Genomic DNA, 17731 nt, shown 5'->3' with positions numbered 1-17731 from the left:
ATCATCGTTATTCTACCCAGATGCTACGATGTCCCGCGGCCCAGGGACTCAGATGTTTTGTTTCTTTCTGGTGCAAACCTCCTGGACGCATCGGGACTGGATCCCCTGCAGTGTAATGGTGCCGAGGCTCGAAGGTGTAAGATGGCCTTTGATGTCATTATAAAGCATTGTTCAACAATGTCTTTCGTTTATTTTTGGAGATTATTATTATTTACTCATCCATGTCAATGTTCTACTAATGATCGTTACTTTTATTTTTTTCCTTACCTAATTTCAATTACATCTTCATTTCTTCAGTATATCTACTATTTTCATCTTCTAAGCCTTCTTACTCCAAATATGTCATGCAATGTTATTAATCTCAACATCTTTTTTCACTCAGTCGGATTCAATATTCTCGCCACACTCCAAATAATGTGTCTGGACTATGCGTCAGAGATTGTCAGAAAAGATAAAAATACAAGCGGGGATAGGATTTGAATTCTAAAGCTTGAGAATAGTGTGAAAGAAAATAACTCATTTAGCAATCGTAGCAATGCGGATTTACACTGCATAGATAAGAGAAGTGAGAGGGAGGGGGGGCAACTCTCTCCCACAGCTCATTAGGGAATCCTACAAAGACTCTCAGCAGCGGAGTGAAAATTAATTCAGAATCTGTTTAAGGACACAGTCACAGATCAAACTGTTTGCTTTTGATTCATTATTGTCGAAAATGGAGACAAAGAATGGACCACGAAAACGAGAAGCCCTGGTCCTAGAAAGGATGAAAAAGGCCATCGTATGGTTTCTTCTTGTCTATAGAATTTCCTTCCTTCTGAGGTTAATGTCGACAGGAATAATCTAAACTCAAAAGAGATGGATAATGTCTTTCAAGTAAGAATGAGCTCATACAGCAATTTCACATGAGTAAGGTGTCACCGTCAACGAATCTAAGCCATAAAAGTTTACAAAGGTTAAGTGTTTTCATGACATTATCATCATCATCGCCTCCAACGCTGCGTAACGCAAAGGGCCTCTGTGAAATATCGCCACTCAAGTTATTCCTGCGTTATATCTTCCACAATTCTACATTTATCTCCAGCCTCCCGTCTCATTGTTCTCATCCAAGTATGTCTCGGCCTTTCAACTCTTCTAGTGCCCACACGAGCCTAGCTGGCACTGTCGCACTATTCCATTGTTCTCCCAGGATTTGTGCGAAGGTCATGTCCAAGCCATCTCTGTCTCCCTTTCGTCTTTATCTCATCTACATATGGAACCTTTGTAATTTTTCTTCTGGCATCAATATCTAACTCAATCCTTCCACCCGACTCTTAATATTCATCAAATCTACAAAATCTTTTAGATGTAATTTCATTATCAAAACATGTTTCATGATTGTATAGCAATTTCATGCTTGCATGGCAACACACATTGTACCACCCTTATGTATTATCTTACTTTTATATGTAATTTCAATCTATTTGATTTCCATACCTTATTCAGCGTACCCGTAGTTTGATTTGTCTGTTTTATCCATGACTAAATTCAGCTCAAGAAAACCTGTACTGGATGTCACAGTTCCTGCATATTTGAAAGATTCAACTTCATTAATCATTTCTCTATCTAATGTTATTTCATCCCTCTGTGTATACCCTGGCCCCATTACTTCTGTTTTTCTTAGGTTTATTTTGAGCCCTATCTTTCCAATATATGATGCATTTTATTAAGGAGTTTTGTATATATTGTGGTATTTGGCCGATTAAAACAGTATCATCTGCGAAATCCAGGTCTGTCAAGTTTCTATCGTTACAAATCTGAACATTCTCTGTCATCTCCGACCACTTTTTTTCTTTATAAAATGCTGGAGGTCAAACAGCAAAGGTGAAATAACATTCCCTTGTAGCACCCCACTGTTATTGCAAATTCCCATGACAAGACCCAATCAACAATTAACTTTGCATCTATTTCGTTCATATAATTTAAATTAGCTTTACATATTGGGGATTGCCATACTGGTCTGTGAGAGCTGTCAAATGCCTTCTTGTACACAATAAAAGCCATCAGAAGGGAATGTTTTAATTTCAGACCCTGCTGCATAATATGTCTAAACACAAATATTTCAGCTCTGCAACTCCAGCCTTTTCAATAACCAGCTTATTCATCACTAAGCTTTTTTTCAGTTACTTTTTACAGCCAACTGAGAATATACATACTGAATATTTTCCTTACAAACAACGTTTGTCAATACCTCTGTGGTTACCAGTATCTTAGTTATAACTTCCAATTCCCAATCATCAAACTTTGTTTCCTCATTCCATATATTGCAAAACAGTCTAGTTAGTACACAAGATAATTCAATCATAACCTGGTGTTTTCAATCGTCTAGGTTTTTTTATTATTTATTCCACTTCAAATAATGTGAATCCACACAAAAGCATATTCAGGTTTCATCAGCTTCCATTATATCAGTCAAATTATCCCCTTTACAGTATATCTCTTATTCTTAACATCATAAAAATTTTGCTAGCCAGCATTATTTCTCTTCTTTTTCTGATGTTACTATTGACCCGCCTCTCCTTTTGATAGGTATTATCCTCTTTTTCTTTGAACTCATGGATATTTCGTAAGTGACTCCTGGGCGACTCTAACTCCAATGCCACTTCCTAATCAGCCTGTTTATTCAATTATTATTTCTTATCTCTCCTTGACCTTCGTTGGATTTCACAATCTAGACTTATGTACTTAGCAAAGGGTTTATCCAAGATCTAAGGTCTCCGTCTTCTTACCCCATATCACAGTACTTCTCTTCCACCAGATTAACATACTGTACATTCTTGAATTCAAACCAACCCTCACTGATGCTGCACCTCCTCAGATATGGCCTTTAGAACTGCAGATTTATTTTGGCATTCAGTTGCAATAGCCTCTTCACATTTGTCTTCAAGAGGCTTTACTGAATCAAACCTAGATACTCTGTCAACTTTTTTTTTTTATGACATTGATTTTAGCTTTAGTGTGGCAATGGCAAGTTGGTAATCACTGCCCACATTTGTTCCTCTGTAACTCCTGACATTCCTCACTATATTTTTCTCTGCTGATTAACAGTGATCTATTTGGTTTCTAAGACTGACATCTGGAGATGACCGAGTGTATTTAAGGATGCCCTTTTGTTCGAGAGAGTACCTCCAATGACCAAGTTATCTGCTGCACAAAAACTAATGAACTGCACCCCACTTTCATTCGCTGTCTCTTCCACCAAGCCTTCCTTACCCATTACATATTCCATACCCCCCACTGTTTCTACCAACTTTTGAATTCGTATCAACAACAATAATTCATATATCTCAGAATAAGAGAGAGAGGATAACATATATGGCTATCAAAGCTGCTGGCAAAAAAAATCATCATCTTTTAATAAAACGGTAAAGCCTCAACAAAGTAATCTCATCAACCGAGGATACTCTTTTTTCGTCATTTCTTATTCTTTCTATCTGTCCTTCCTCACATCTCTCTCTCTCTCTCTCTCTCTCTCTCTCTCTCTCTCTCTCTCTCTCTCTCTCTCTCTCTCTCTCTCTCTCGTTGGTATCCCATTTATAATACTCTGCAATTCTGTATAAAATTCGTCTTTTATTTCTCCAGAGTTCAATCGTTGGTGCATCGCACACTATAATACTCATACAGCATCGTTTAGATTCAAACTGGTTCGCTGGTATTGTAGTTAGTGTCGCGGCTTGCCACTCAGATGTCGCGGGTTCGCGTCTCCCACAGGGCGATGAAAAATCACTGGCTCTGTATCATGATCAGCTACCACTGCAGTGTTTTGTCTGCGGTGGGAGGTTGAAACCAACATTCCTTGGAAGCTTGAATTTCAAGTCAATGGCCCCTTTGTGCTTGTTCCATGTGAACAGGTTTCATCTACTGAAATAATAATAATAATAATAATAATAATAATAATAATAATAATAATAATAATAATAATAATAATAGTAAATCATGGCAGCAGTAATCTGCTGTTCATTTCTCCCCAGACACTCAGTGCCTTTTTTGCATTTGCTGTTAAGATCATACCTTCTTCTCTTCCAATGTCTCTTTTCTCATTCTTGGCGCTGTGATTCGCAAACAGCTATGACGTCGAGTCCACGCCTCTTGAATTAATTTTCTGCCTGTTCTGTATTGACAGTCTGATTCATTGTTCTTGCATTCTAATTCCCTGTTTTCAATGTAACATCAGTAAACTGGGAGATCCTTAGCGCTCCCATACGCCAAGGACTGGGGGCCATTGCTAAATTGGTCTATCCATTTATGTGTATGTATGTTCCTAGCAGATTACGGCCAGTGACCTCTGCCGTTGCTTGTTGCAAACAGTGACATTGATTAAAGCAATGAAAGAGTCAATCAACAGGCGCAAAAGTATGAAAAAAGGACGACAACTGGTTAAATTACATATTCCGAAGGATATCTGTGTATTCCCTTATTACTTTCCATATCCCACGGACAGACGGACAGACAGGCAGAACGAAGGGTACGTCTAATAATAATAATAATAATAATAATAATAATAATAATAATAATAATAAGAGTGCAAGATTAATATCATACATTTCTGTTCACAAGTTGCGACACAAATTCAACTTTCGTACCCACTTGTAGAATATACTCACAGACGACGCCGAGCACTGAAAAATAGCTGAGCTTATGAGTAATTGGATTAACTCGTTGTTCAGAACCTGAAAACACTTTGTTTTTTGTCATTAATAACATAAGGAAGGGAAACTCATGGAAAATGGAAAACGTTGACAACTAAATCATTAACGTTGAATGGTTTCAGTTATTTATTATATGTGTCTCCATGAAAATCACGCCCTCGCTATATGTATCTATCTATATACACACACATATACAGTATATATATACTGTATATATATACATACATACACACATACTCGTGTATATATATATAGATAGATAGATAGATAGATAGACAGATAGATAGATAGATAGATAAATAAATATCACACTAATTATGGCAATTTGTTCAGTGGGAAACGTTGTTTCAAAATAAATACAAAACACCATAGTAGTGAAGAATATCTTTACTGCTTAGCTTTCGACAAGTCTCATTCCGGGGCCTAAAATGAACTGCAATGCAAGAAATATACACTATAAAGTAAAACGTTTACATTAAAACTGATAAGTAAGTAAAGCAAGCATAAATGAAAATACGCAGAAATGAGTAAATTATTATAAGAAATATACACAAACATATAGAGCGCCAGCGTTGTAAACTTACAAAAGAAAGTGAATAAATGAATACCTAAATAAAATCAAAGGTATCTGTCCAAGGTTGGCTTCTCTTGTCGCTGGAAAACTGCCTCCATTACAGCTAGGTCCAAGATATCCCTTGACAGGGCAGGGGTCAGAATTGAAAAGTTCTCCCTGGACGCAGAGTGTTGTTCAAGTTAAGCTTAATCCTTGATAGCCGAATGAGGTGTTCTTTTCACGTCAATACCAGTTCTTGGTGAATGACCGAAGCGCTCAGTTAATCTTGTCCGGTAATGCCTTTCACTTTTCCGGTATATGATGCTTTACAGCGACTACACTTTTTTTTATAAATAAATAGCACTCGAACAGAGGTCCTTTGAAACCCTATCTTGAAGCTTGAAGTCTACTCACAAAGGCATTCCAGCACATTTCGAGCAATATTTTGGACCTGACCAAATGGAAGCATCTTCCAGCATCAACTGAAGTCAACCATGGGCAGAATACCTTTCGAATTGTCTTTTGTTTTATTTATTTATTTTTTTTAGTTTAAAGCACTGGCACTAAATATTTCTGTATTTTTTTTTATTGTAACTTACTCATTTTTACGTTTTTCTTTTATGTATGCTTTACTAATGTTTATATTTATGTGCCTATTTTAACCTGAGTTTATTTTTAGGCGCTAGTGATTGAAAAAGTTTTCTCCAAAGCTGGGCAATAAAGATACTCATCACTGCCTTCATATATATATATATATATATATATATATATATATATATATATATATATATATATATATATATATATATATATACTGTATATATATATATACATATATATATATATATATATATATATATATATATATGTGTGTGTGTGTGTGTGTGTGTGTGTGTGTGTGTATGTATGCATTTTTGTATTCCTTAAGTCGAATACATATATGCGAAGTGAAGTAGAGTGAATTGAAGACTGCTGGCTTCCAAAGCTATGTTGACGCCTAGTCAACGAAGGAAAGGCAAGAGTGCAGACTGACCGTCATATGATGATGCTTCTACATTCAGGTTTTTACTTGTCCGTCTTTTTTCAGTAATGAGCGTAAGTTATTACACGGCATGAAGTTTGTTCAACACATCCGTCACATGATTTAAAAGTTGGTTACCATAAACTGGTGTTTAATGGCCTCCAATATCAATAAAAAAATTTTCGTCTTCCGGCAACTACAATTACAACTACATACCATAACTCTACATAGCGGGCTAGCCTCAATGAGTCCAGCTTCTGAAACCCTCTTGCACAAGTACACAAGATAACCAACATCCACGAGGGACTATCAAGTTTTCTCTAGCTGTAAGATGAGCGATAAGAAGCCCCAACAAAATCAGGGAGACTGAGAGGTGAATGAACAGATGCAGACACGAACGTCGACGCCTTAACGTATCAAAATGTGGGTATAACAAGACGCAAGTCAAAACAGACTAAGGTAAAATTTGACACATTCTTCATGGAATTGTTTGGATCCACTCAACAGCAGCGAGTTATTGCGACAATAGGGTTATGGAAGAGAGAAGAGAGATTGGAGGTAGGGTATTAGTTATTCTTTATAGCCACTAGAAGAAGTATTGCCATTGCATATAAAAAGTCAGGCCAGTTTAATCTGGCCAAGGGCGGGTTACGCATTAGCCTCATCTCCACCCATACCGACCTTTAAACAAAGCGTAAGTGTACTAAGGAAGTATTTTCGAGACTAAATAAATCAATGTAATTTCGAAAACTTCGTTCTTCATGGTATCTTGTGTCAACTGTATCAAGCCTGTTTTTTGAGACAAAGACTGTGAGATAAGAACTTTCCCTGACAGCGTCTAACATCGCGTGCTCTACTGTGAAAATGCCTGCGCACTTTAACGAGCCTTTCATTACCATCTTTGCTGAGAAAAATATTGAATCAACACTTACAGAATCGCTCTCTCTTTTTCAGTAACCATATTTCGACAGTCTAATATTTCTACGCGGCACATTTTCTTACGTGTGATCCTTGAAGAAGTTTTAAAGAACTCGTGCACTGAACTTTTACCTCGCAACCGTGTTTGTGTTTAAAACACGACTCCAAGCGCATAAATATTCGTTTGCTCTAGTCCCATACATATCTCAAAGGCGATACGACAGACACTGGTTAGGTTTATATCAGTGAATCCTAATCAGGGTTGGGCAACGAGGTATATTTTTAATCAATTTCACTTTCATTTCTACAGGGACTAAATCGGTTTTTGTCCTTGACTTGCGCCGGTCATAGTTTAGAACCAGTAAGTTCTGAATTTATTTGTTGTCCTGCCACAAGTTACTTTGCTTCATCACGTCCTTAAATATTCGTTTCAGACATCGAGAATACGCCTCTGAATATCTTCCAAGGTCCCTTCTCTTCATCTCTCCCCTGTTACTTTCTAAATATAACTCTAACGTTGCTGAAATTTCACTCCTTTTGATATTCAGTCAGTAACATTACGTCCGAAAACTTATTGAACACGCACATTCGTTTGCCAAAGAGCATTTTAAGATTACCTTAAAGCTTAACCAGACGAAGATACCCAAAAGTAACCGATGCGTATTCAGGGACTACGAGCTCCAAGTTCAGCGCTTATGAACGGTGCCATCTGAAATAAATCCTTTCACTTTCTCTGTAATTAGAATCACGTGACATTTCATTATGTGTGAAAAGTCGTAACTCACACGAAGAAATTAAGTGATATCTTTCTTATTTCATATTTCTTGGGATTGACTACTGCATAATGTACGCAACCGTAGCATGCCGATCTTTCAGTTGCATATGACATTACATTACTAAAATATATTGTATACATGAGTGCGCAAGCAAAAATTTGTGAGCAAACATTGGTTTACATACATACATGCACACACACACAATATATATATACATATATATATATATATATATATATATATATATATATATATATTATATTAACTCCTTTGCATCTATAACAAGTAACGTTTCATCTATGCTTAAAATTTACGCTGGTCGAGAAAACCTTAGGAGCCACTTAAAAAACTTAAACACTATTCTCGCCATTTTACAAACGTAAATAAAAGAATATGCCTACACAGTTATAAACAGTAGTTAACATGCAATAATGATCCTGGCCTAAAAACTGCACCCCCAAACTTCAGGCACAACAAACAGTTCTTCAATGCATCTGCTAACATTTAAGAAGCAATATAATTACTGGCATGAGTATATGATTCTTTTGTCTGTTGGTACCTTGTAACGGTATATTAAAATCTACTGAGTAAATATTTGTCATTGCCGGGACTGTAATGTATATAATTCGATAAAGTATGTGAGTTTTTTTTAGTAAACTCCCATAACTACCCACTTTATTTAACTCTAAAACCAGAATATTTGTACATACTAATAATGAAAATAGTGTAATACGTGTAAACATAAAAAATTTATGCAAATCAAAACAGAAGATGGAATATCATCAAAATATTTCGGTCTGTTTCTGAAAAGGGTAAAAGAGACTACTTGTCCTCATTCTTCTAGTTCTACCGAATATATTTCATAGTACCCTCTCTTATTAATCTTGCGTCATCTGAGACATGCTGAAGTGAAATAAGCAAGAAGAAACCTATGATATGGAAAACACAGGAATCACTGCAGAGATGATGTTAGCTGAAACTGAAATGGCATTTCGTATACTAACTAGGCTGTTCTGCAGAACATGGAATGAGGAAACACAACCTGATGATTGGGAATGGGAAATTATAGTAAGTACTGATGAAGGGTGACCTCTGAATGAATGTGGTAACTATGGGGACACTGACTGACATTGGCTGTAATGAAAAAAAAAAAAAGTAAAAAATTCGCAGAAGTTTCTTCGGCAATCAGTTTTTCTGGCGTATAATGCGTATGGAAACTTTCAGCCACGGCCCATGAAAATTTTAGCCGCTTCCCAAGAAACTTTCAGCCACGGCCCGGTGGTGGCATGTGTTGTTGGTACCTATATAGCGGTGCCAGACATACAATTATGGTTAACTTTAACCTTAAATAAAATAAAAACTACTGAAGCTAAAGGACTGCAATTAGGTGTGTTTGATGATTGGAGGGTGGATGATCAACATACCGATTTGCAGCCCTCTAGCCTCAGTAATTTTTAAGACCTGAGGGCAGAAAAAAGAGTGCGGACGGACAGACAAAGCCATCTCGATAGTTTTCTTTTACAGAAAACTAAAAAAAACTATGCTTATTCTCAGTAAGCTGGAGAAAGAAACTGGGAAGCATCTTACAGATGAACAAAAGGGTTTTAGAAAATATCTGTCTTTAGGCATATTGTGCAGCAGTGTAAGCAATTTAAAAATACCCTTCTGGGGTTTTTGTTGATTACGAGAATACTTTGGACAGCATCCACAGACTAATCTTATGGAAAATCTTTCGTTAATATGGCATTCCCGTTAAATTTGTAAAGCTAATTTAAATTATCCATAAATGAAGTAGATGCAGTGGTCATGTTGCAGTAAACAGTGGGGTGCTACAAGGGAATATTATTTCATTTTTGTTGTTTTCACCTCTCAAAGATTTCATAATGAAAAAAAAGGCGGATATGAAAAGAGATGGTTGACATTAGAGTAGCAACAGAAACTTGACGGACTCAGAATACTCAGCTAAAGCTGTCATAATCAGAAAGACACCACAAGATCTGCAGAGCTTGCTAATAGATTGCATCAGATGTTTAATGAGATATGACGTAACATAAATCCAAGAAAATCAGAAGAGGACAGAGTGTGGAATTTAATGAAAGACTACAAAAGGCGAATCAAACTACAAGTAGACTGAATAAGACCTGGAAATCAAACTGACTGACACTGCATACAAAAGTAAGATTAAGTCTAATACCACCTGCATTGCTAGACATGAATAATGAAACTATTTCTCAAAGATTTTGTCAATTTAAGAATAAAGCTTTAAGAAGAACAATTGGGTCAGAAGCATAGAGAGAGTTAGAAATGATACTCTCAGGGAAATTACGGAAGTTCAGCATGAAAATGAGACAATGATGAAAGGGAGGTGGAGATATGGAGATAGCACGGACACGTGCTTTGCATAATCTAAGAGAATAATATGTGATAGTGTTAATGGGTTCCTGTCAGCAACATTACAGTTGGAAGATCCGGACCTACTCCTTCTTCAATGAGAACTATCAGACTAGAGGCTGGAGATGGGTGGAGATTTGTGAAAGATAACGCAAAGGAAAGATAGAGGTGGAATTTCACTAATGCCCTTTGCGTCGCCCTGCCTTGGTGGCTATGATGATGATGAATCAGAGACAAAGAAGCATGTACAAAATACATTGTTAGAAATAATTAACAATCAAATAAAAGCACTAGCCGAGAATTCTAGTTCACATAAGCACACAAGGACAGACGGGGCTAGTGTCCAGCTTACGTCGTAGATCAGCTGATATGTGGGTGGAGTGGGTTGGGGGAGATTTTTTTTTTTTTTTAAGTCTAGGCTTAAAAAATGAGTCGAAGGTTAACCAAATGACAATGCGTACTTTCCCCCATCATAAAATACCACGCATAGGCTACTCGAGTAAATATTCGATTGTGTTTTGCTTCCTCTCCCCCCCCCCATAATAAAAAAAAAAACAGGACTGTAATTTACTTCATGTACAGTTCGACACCAGATTTTATAAGAACTGTACCTCAAATTCTATGCACTAAAAATAACAACAAAAGAGAAATTAAAAAAATACTGTATGATGAACAATAAAAAATGCTCATTTTTTCTATCGACGAGTGAACGTCAACGTATTGACTTGCGATTTGCACGTTCATCAAAGTGGTAGTTATATATAAAAAAAATTTAATGTAACATGAAATACTACGATATGGTATAACATAATAGACATATATTTTAAAAGGCAAAATCAAATTTGTACTGTAATGTTGGTAATTTGACATGTAAGAAATATAGGCATTTAATCACCAACACAAGAAACCTGTCAAAACACTGTGTTGTCACACGCTTAAGAAATAGATAGTTAATATAAGCTGTCAACATATAAAATATCTGATAGGGTAAAAATTATCAATCAGATATACAATTTAAAATATCAGTAACAACAACTAAATAAAAACTAATGAGAAACAATGAACAGGCAAAAGCACAGTCATTTCTTACGGCAGTCTTCCAAGTGTTCGTTTCATCTAGTTATTTCAAGTTCTTAAAAAAAATAGAATAAAAATAAGAAGCGCAACCTCTTCATCGATAGCACCCCGGGGCGAGCAGGTTTGTCGCGGACTGCCTTGTACTTGCAACAGCTCTCGTAAAATTAATTTTTTTTTTCCGTAGGTTTAACTTACTGAACGATTGTTACGTTTCGTGTTTTCAATCATAGTATTATTTGAAGCCTTACCGATCTCTGGCTTTACGTACGTCATGTATGTATAACGGCTAAAACTGAATTACGTTAAACCATTTGTCATTAAAAATCTATAAAGGCTGTTCAAAACTACACACAGTATTTGGAGTGTTTTGTGATTTTGCTATTTTTAATGTGCTCTTGTGTAACGATATGTGTCCGTATGTAATGTGATTTTATGCTTTGTGTGTTAAGTATTTAACGGTGCTCTAGTGTGTGTAATTTTGAACAGCCTTTATAGATTTTTTTAATGACATATGTAATATATATATATATATATATATATATATATATATATATATATATATATATATATACATATATATATATATACACATTATTTACAATCACTAATGTTACGTGTTTTGCATAATTCTAACACCACAGGAAGTAAGAAAGATTAATTAATGATCTTGGAATCAATTGTGTATGTATGTACCCACGCACCCATATACAGTATATATGCTCATATATATATATATATATATATATATATATATATATATATATATATATATATATATATATATATATATATATATGTATATATATATATATATATATATATATATATATATGTATATATATATATATATATATATATATATATATATATATATATATATATATATATATATATATATATATATATACACACACAAATGATGTACTCCACCATGAAAACGATGGAGAAACAACAGGGAAGAACCAGGTCAAAAGATCTTTGGACCTTGGGAAGAACAAAGGAGATACAGGTCTCCTTGTGCCCCAAATTTTCGCCCCCAAGCAGACCTAATCCGGGGAACTTTAGTATTTGGTAAATAAATTTCCCCTAAAGAGACCTGATGGGGGAAGACACCGTTAGGATAGCTAAAGATTTGTACTTCCCTTCTTCTCCCCATCTTCTTTCTCCACCGTTTTTATAGTGGTGGAGTACATCATCAGGTTTCTTCTTCGTGACTCAGAAGAATGCAATTGAATATACATACATACATACATACATACATACATATATACATATATATATATATATATATGTAATTATATATATATAATAAATATGTATGTTATATATATACATACACACATACATATATTGAATAAGTAAATAAATAAATATATATATATATATATATATATATATATATATATATATATATATATATATATATATACATATAAATAATCAGCACACAATCACGTGCAGAACAGAAAATAAATAAATTTCTGACATCTTCCTTGTTATGTTCTAGTGGGCAGCGCCCTTGCCTTTCAACTGAAAGACTTGGCTTCGATCCTGATGTGAGTCAGAAATTTATATATATATATATATATATATATATATATATATATATATATATATATATAATGTGTATGTACAGTATATATAATATGTTTGTGTGCGTGTGTATGCTTGAGGAAGTGACTGTTGGAGACTGTAATGAAGACAGGTAATAGCTGATGAATGAAATGCACCGTGTTGTTGATGGGATTGCAAGCCCGGATGTTGTCGTTTTGTACAAAAGGTAAATTTGAAATGCTGACTTGGGTGTGTAAGGTATACCTAGATAGAGCAAAATTCCAAAGCAACGGGCGCACGGAATAATTATTGATCTTTATGCAAGGATAGAAGTGATGGACAAGAAACTCAGATTTGTAGCTACACAACATTCCTAAGCGTATCAGGGAAAGAGTAAGGTTTGATTCTATAAATAGTTGAGGAAGTACGATACGTGAGAGGAAGTATTAATAGGGGAAGAACAGCGTGAGTTTAGACAAGGAAGAGGGTGTGTATGAATCAAGTAATCACTGCTAACAATAGCTAAGTAAAACCACTAACAACTTACTCGGGGCAACAATTCCGCGAGGCCCCACGGACCAACCTCCCCCAGGGGGAAAATTCTCCAAAGAGAAAGAGAGAAGAATAAGGAGAGAGAGAGAGATGAGACAAAGAAGAAAAAGAGAGATAGAGAGGAAGAGCAGAGAGAGAGAGAGAGAGAGAGAGAGAGAGAGAGAGAGAGAGAACGTTAAAAGTTGTTATCATGGAAGTAAATTGCGTATGAGAACGTGTAGACAGAAGAGTGACCAATTTGGTGTAAACGTTGGTTTTGAGACAGTGGTGCACTCCTGCCTCCTTGGCTGTTCAATATATTTACTTGATAAAGATGACAGCAAATGTGAGGAAACAGGTCGTGAATGGAGTTTGGAATAGTTTGTAAATCAGCAGCTTTTCGGCTCTCTCTCTCTCTCTCTCTCTCTCTCTCTCTCTCTCTCTCTCTCTCTCTCTCTAAGCACTGAGTGACAGTACCGCTTGGCACGTAACCATTAAATTTTCCATTTTGATTTTTTTTTTTGTATGGATAGTAAAGAGAAACTGCAGAAACTCCGGAAAGTTTGAAAGTGTTTGCTAGATGAGAAAATTGAAAGCAAAGTAGCAAAGGCAAATTAAAACCAGAAGATAAACCAATAAGTCCAAATACGCATGGTAAAAGAATGGGATTTGAATAATTAAAGATTAGGTGAAGCAATAAAGACCTCTAAATAAGTGCAAAAAATCAGCAAGAACATTAGAGTGTCTAGGGAGGTTAAGGATGAAATGTATGAGGTGAATGTTGAGCCAACTGTCCTTTATGAAAGTGAAGTGTTGATGTTGAATTTAAATGAAAAATAACAAAAGGTGGAAGGCGCTGAGATGATTTATTTTTGTAATGCATGCGAGATATGAGGAGCTAGTAGAACTGGTGAAAACGATCGCACGAGTGAAAGGGTGGACAGAAGTATTTTAAGATGGTTTGGCCACGTGATAAAAATGGAAGATTATGTGGGAGGATGTAAGTGTATGGAATAACTGATTTTAAATTATGAGGTATCATAATGGTGAGAATGTGGCAGTGACTATTGCCTGTTCTCAGAAACCATTCCTTGATATGGGAAACGCCTTAATGGTATACACAATTACACACACACATACATATATATTATATATATATATTATACACACACACACACACACACACACACACATATATATATATATATATATATATATATATATATATATATATATATATATATATATATATATTATACACACCATCACCTTTCGACGTATGATTTCCTTGTCAGTTCTTCTATACATTTCTATTGTTCAAAGACAATACGAGGAACAGAACAATTAAACACAACGCTGTTGTATTTTCAAGGTAATTTGCTGACTGCAGTTTTCTTATTAAACGCCTTCTAGCCTCATCAGAACGAGCGAATAAATTTAGAAAATTGTGTTTTCATGGTCAAATCCGACCAGCAAGGACAGGTCAAGGTTGGTCGTCTCTAGGCAGGTTTCAAGAGGTGGCTTTTCAAAATTAAATGATGACGAAAATGAAAATACTAGTTATGGTCATAACGAGAATAATAAGAGCGATATAATGAAATTAGAAACAATGATACTGCTAATTAGAGTTATCGTTTTCTGCATCGTGATTCATTCACGATTTAGCAGTTAAAAGTGCAAATGTGGCATTGAGATCCCTGTGGTTTTTTCACTTAAACACCCCGGACAAAAGAAATGAAGCTTGATGTTATATATATATATATATATATATATATATATATATATATATATATATATATATATATATATATATATATATATGTATATTTTGATTTTAAATCACGAAAAGGTAAGACAAAGTAATTAGCATCTGTTTCACTCTTCCTTCGTGGCTGTAACTTTGTGTATATGTATATATATATATATATATATATATATATATATATATATATATATATATATATATATATATATATATATATACTCTATCAACATATATATATATATATATATATATATTATATATATATATATATATATACTACTATATATATATATATAAATATATATATATATAAAGCGTAAAGCTTACAATAAAGTACTGCTCGGTAAATTTAGACTCAATTTGAAGATAAATTTGCGTCGCCTACAAAGTTTTTTGGGTGTTACTGGCCGCAAAATCAAGCCATTGATAACAAAATATTAAGTTACTACTGAATAAGTATGAACGCTAAAATTTCTTTGCAATTTCTCTCCCTTTCGTGGAATTTGGCATTTCACGAGGACAAAACTGATAAACTAAATCTAAACACAAAAACTACCAAGTACTGCTTATTTCGAACTTGTAGTACCAGAGAAAGTTCCTCATTTGTTTACATTAAAAACCTTTAAAATCCTTACTGTGAAAAAGCGGTACATGAACGTACGAATACTTTAATTACAAGTCAAACAGTGGCTGAATGAACGTATCCGTAATTAAAGATAATGTATTTTTCTTTGGATGTTTGGGTAAAACAAATTCTTCTCTCTTGTTTGTACTTAAATTTGGAATACGTATACATTTGGATGCGTACGACTGCGTACTCATTTCCATACAGATCTAGATCCTCCCGTTTCTGCTTCGTCTTTCCAAACATTCCCAGTCGACCGAATTAATTAATTGGAATATTTTCGTACCTTAACATGAATTTAATAACCCATCTCTCTTATTTTTACTTAAATCTGGAAGCCACAAATTTGGATGTGTCCGTTTACACACACACTTCCATGTGGACCTAAATTCTGCCATTGCGACTCCTTTCTTCTTGCCAAACTTTCCCATACGAGGTGAACACATGTATGGCTGTATGTCATAAGGTCTCATTAACAGCACCGGCATGCCCAGCCGATCAGCGTCAGCGGTGGGCATTTTATGCAAGGTGAGATTTCCAGGTCCTTGAATATTCATATCAGGCGCGAATGGAAGCTCAACCATGATTTGTATATATATAGTGCTTAATAGTCTGATATCTCACACTCTTTCTTCGCCAGGCCCAGCCCGGTCGCGTGTGTTTTTTTCTGCTTTGCTGTGAGTCCAGTAAGTGAGTGAGTGTTTGTCGACGACGGAAGAAGAAGAAGAAGGAGCGGGAGCAGGAGAGCCGGAATCCCTCTCGCATTCTCCAGCGAACGTCGTCGCGTTGAAGTCGCAGGACTTCAGGACTCTCGGTGCCGTCGTCGCTTCGAGAAGGTATTTCTGACGCTCACTTTGGGACTTGGAAAAATTTCAACAAAACTGGACACTTGTGTTATTGACTGGAGTTGGTTCCACTGTTTAGAGATTTAATTGTTTCCAGAGCAATGACAGGTGTTTAAACGAGCAGGTGCCATCATATTCCTATCATGTCTTGTGCTTTTACAATGAGGATAACCTCGTAAGTGTACATTCATTTTTATTCATACTACTCTGTCTTGGACTGTTGTACTGCTGTGAGGATATAATGGTGACACGTAAATTTAAATTTATCCACAATATTAAGTCTTGGACTTTTCGTATTTTTTTCATTCATTTCATTCTTACTAGCATTTAACTATCGTTAAGGAAAGCTCTTATTTTGTGAAAAGTAGTCAAGGTTAACAAATCAGGAATTCCAAGCAACGCGCTTGAGCAGAATTTTCGAATAGGATGGCAAGCCTGAGATTCAAAAATAAAAATAAAAAAAATCAAAGATGAAACTAGTTGACTCCCCCATCACAAAAACTCGTTCTTTAAAAAAAATAAAAAAAAAATCGATTTGCATTTCATCAGGATTGTTTAAATCTTACCGGGACGTACTGCATTCAAACGTCTTTCGCTCTTGCATCACAACATCCTTGTAAAATTACGAGCATTATCAACATTCCATGACAGACCAACCTACCACATCTTTATGAACGGGCCATCAGGCAGACCCTTTTACATGTCGATCATATTTATTTAGTTTTCCCGTATAATGGATCGTAACCGGTTTCGAACGTCTCTAAGTTTTCACCTCTTTTGTCTGTTATCTTATGACTTGTAATCAGTGTCGTTGTCCCACTATCTTTTGTCGTATCTTGGCTCCATTAATCTCTAATCATGCTCTTATAAATATGTAGTTCCTCTACGTGTGGTACATGGCTCCAGAATCCCTTTAGATATTCCGATTCCATCTCCTTTTTGTAAGTGATAACACTGACTACTTAACACATCTATAGCACTTTTTTTTTT

The 17731-nt window shown here is 35.4% G+C and overlaps 1 protein-coding gene across 3 annotated transcripts in view; it reads left to right on the top strand.

The window, feature by feature from the left end:
- The window catches only part of LOC136838669 (bumetanide-sensitive sodium-(potassium)-chloride cotransporter-like), a 96023-nt gene that overhangs the window by 47143 nt on the left and 31149 nt on the right, over positions 1-17731 (top strand). For 2 of the 3 annotated variants that reach the window (XM_067104059.1, XM_067104051.1), the window contains exon 2: positions 16537-16732. The gene's annotated coding sequence lies outside the window, so the exon portion shown is untranslated. Of the gene's footprint in view, positions 1-16513; positions 16733-17731 lie in introns of those variants that run through there. The other variant, XM_067104043.1, reaches the window with a different exon arrangement.

Source organism: Macrobrachium rosenbergii, chromosome 1 (assembly GCF_040412425.1).
Source record: "Macrobrachium rosenbergii isolate ZJJX-2024 chromosome 1, ASM4041242v1, whole genome shotgun sequence".
NCBI lineage: Eukaryota > Metazoa > Arthropoda > Malacostraca > Decapoda > Palaemonidae > Macrobrachium > Macrobrachium rosenbergii.
Note: the sequence above shows the minus strand (reverse complement) of the source record. Positions and strands in the feature narration are given on the sequence as shown.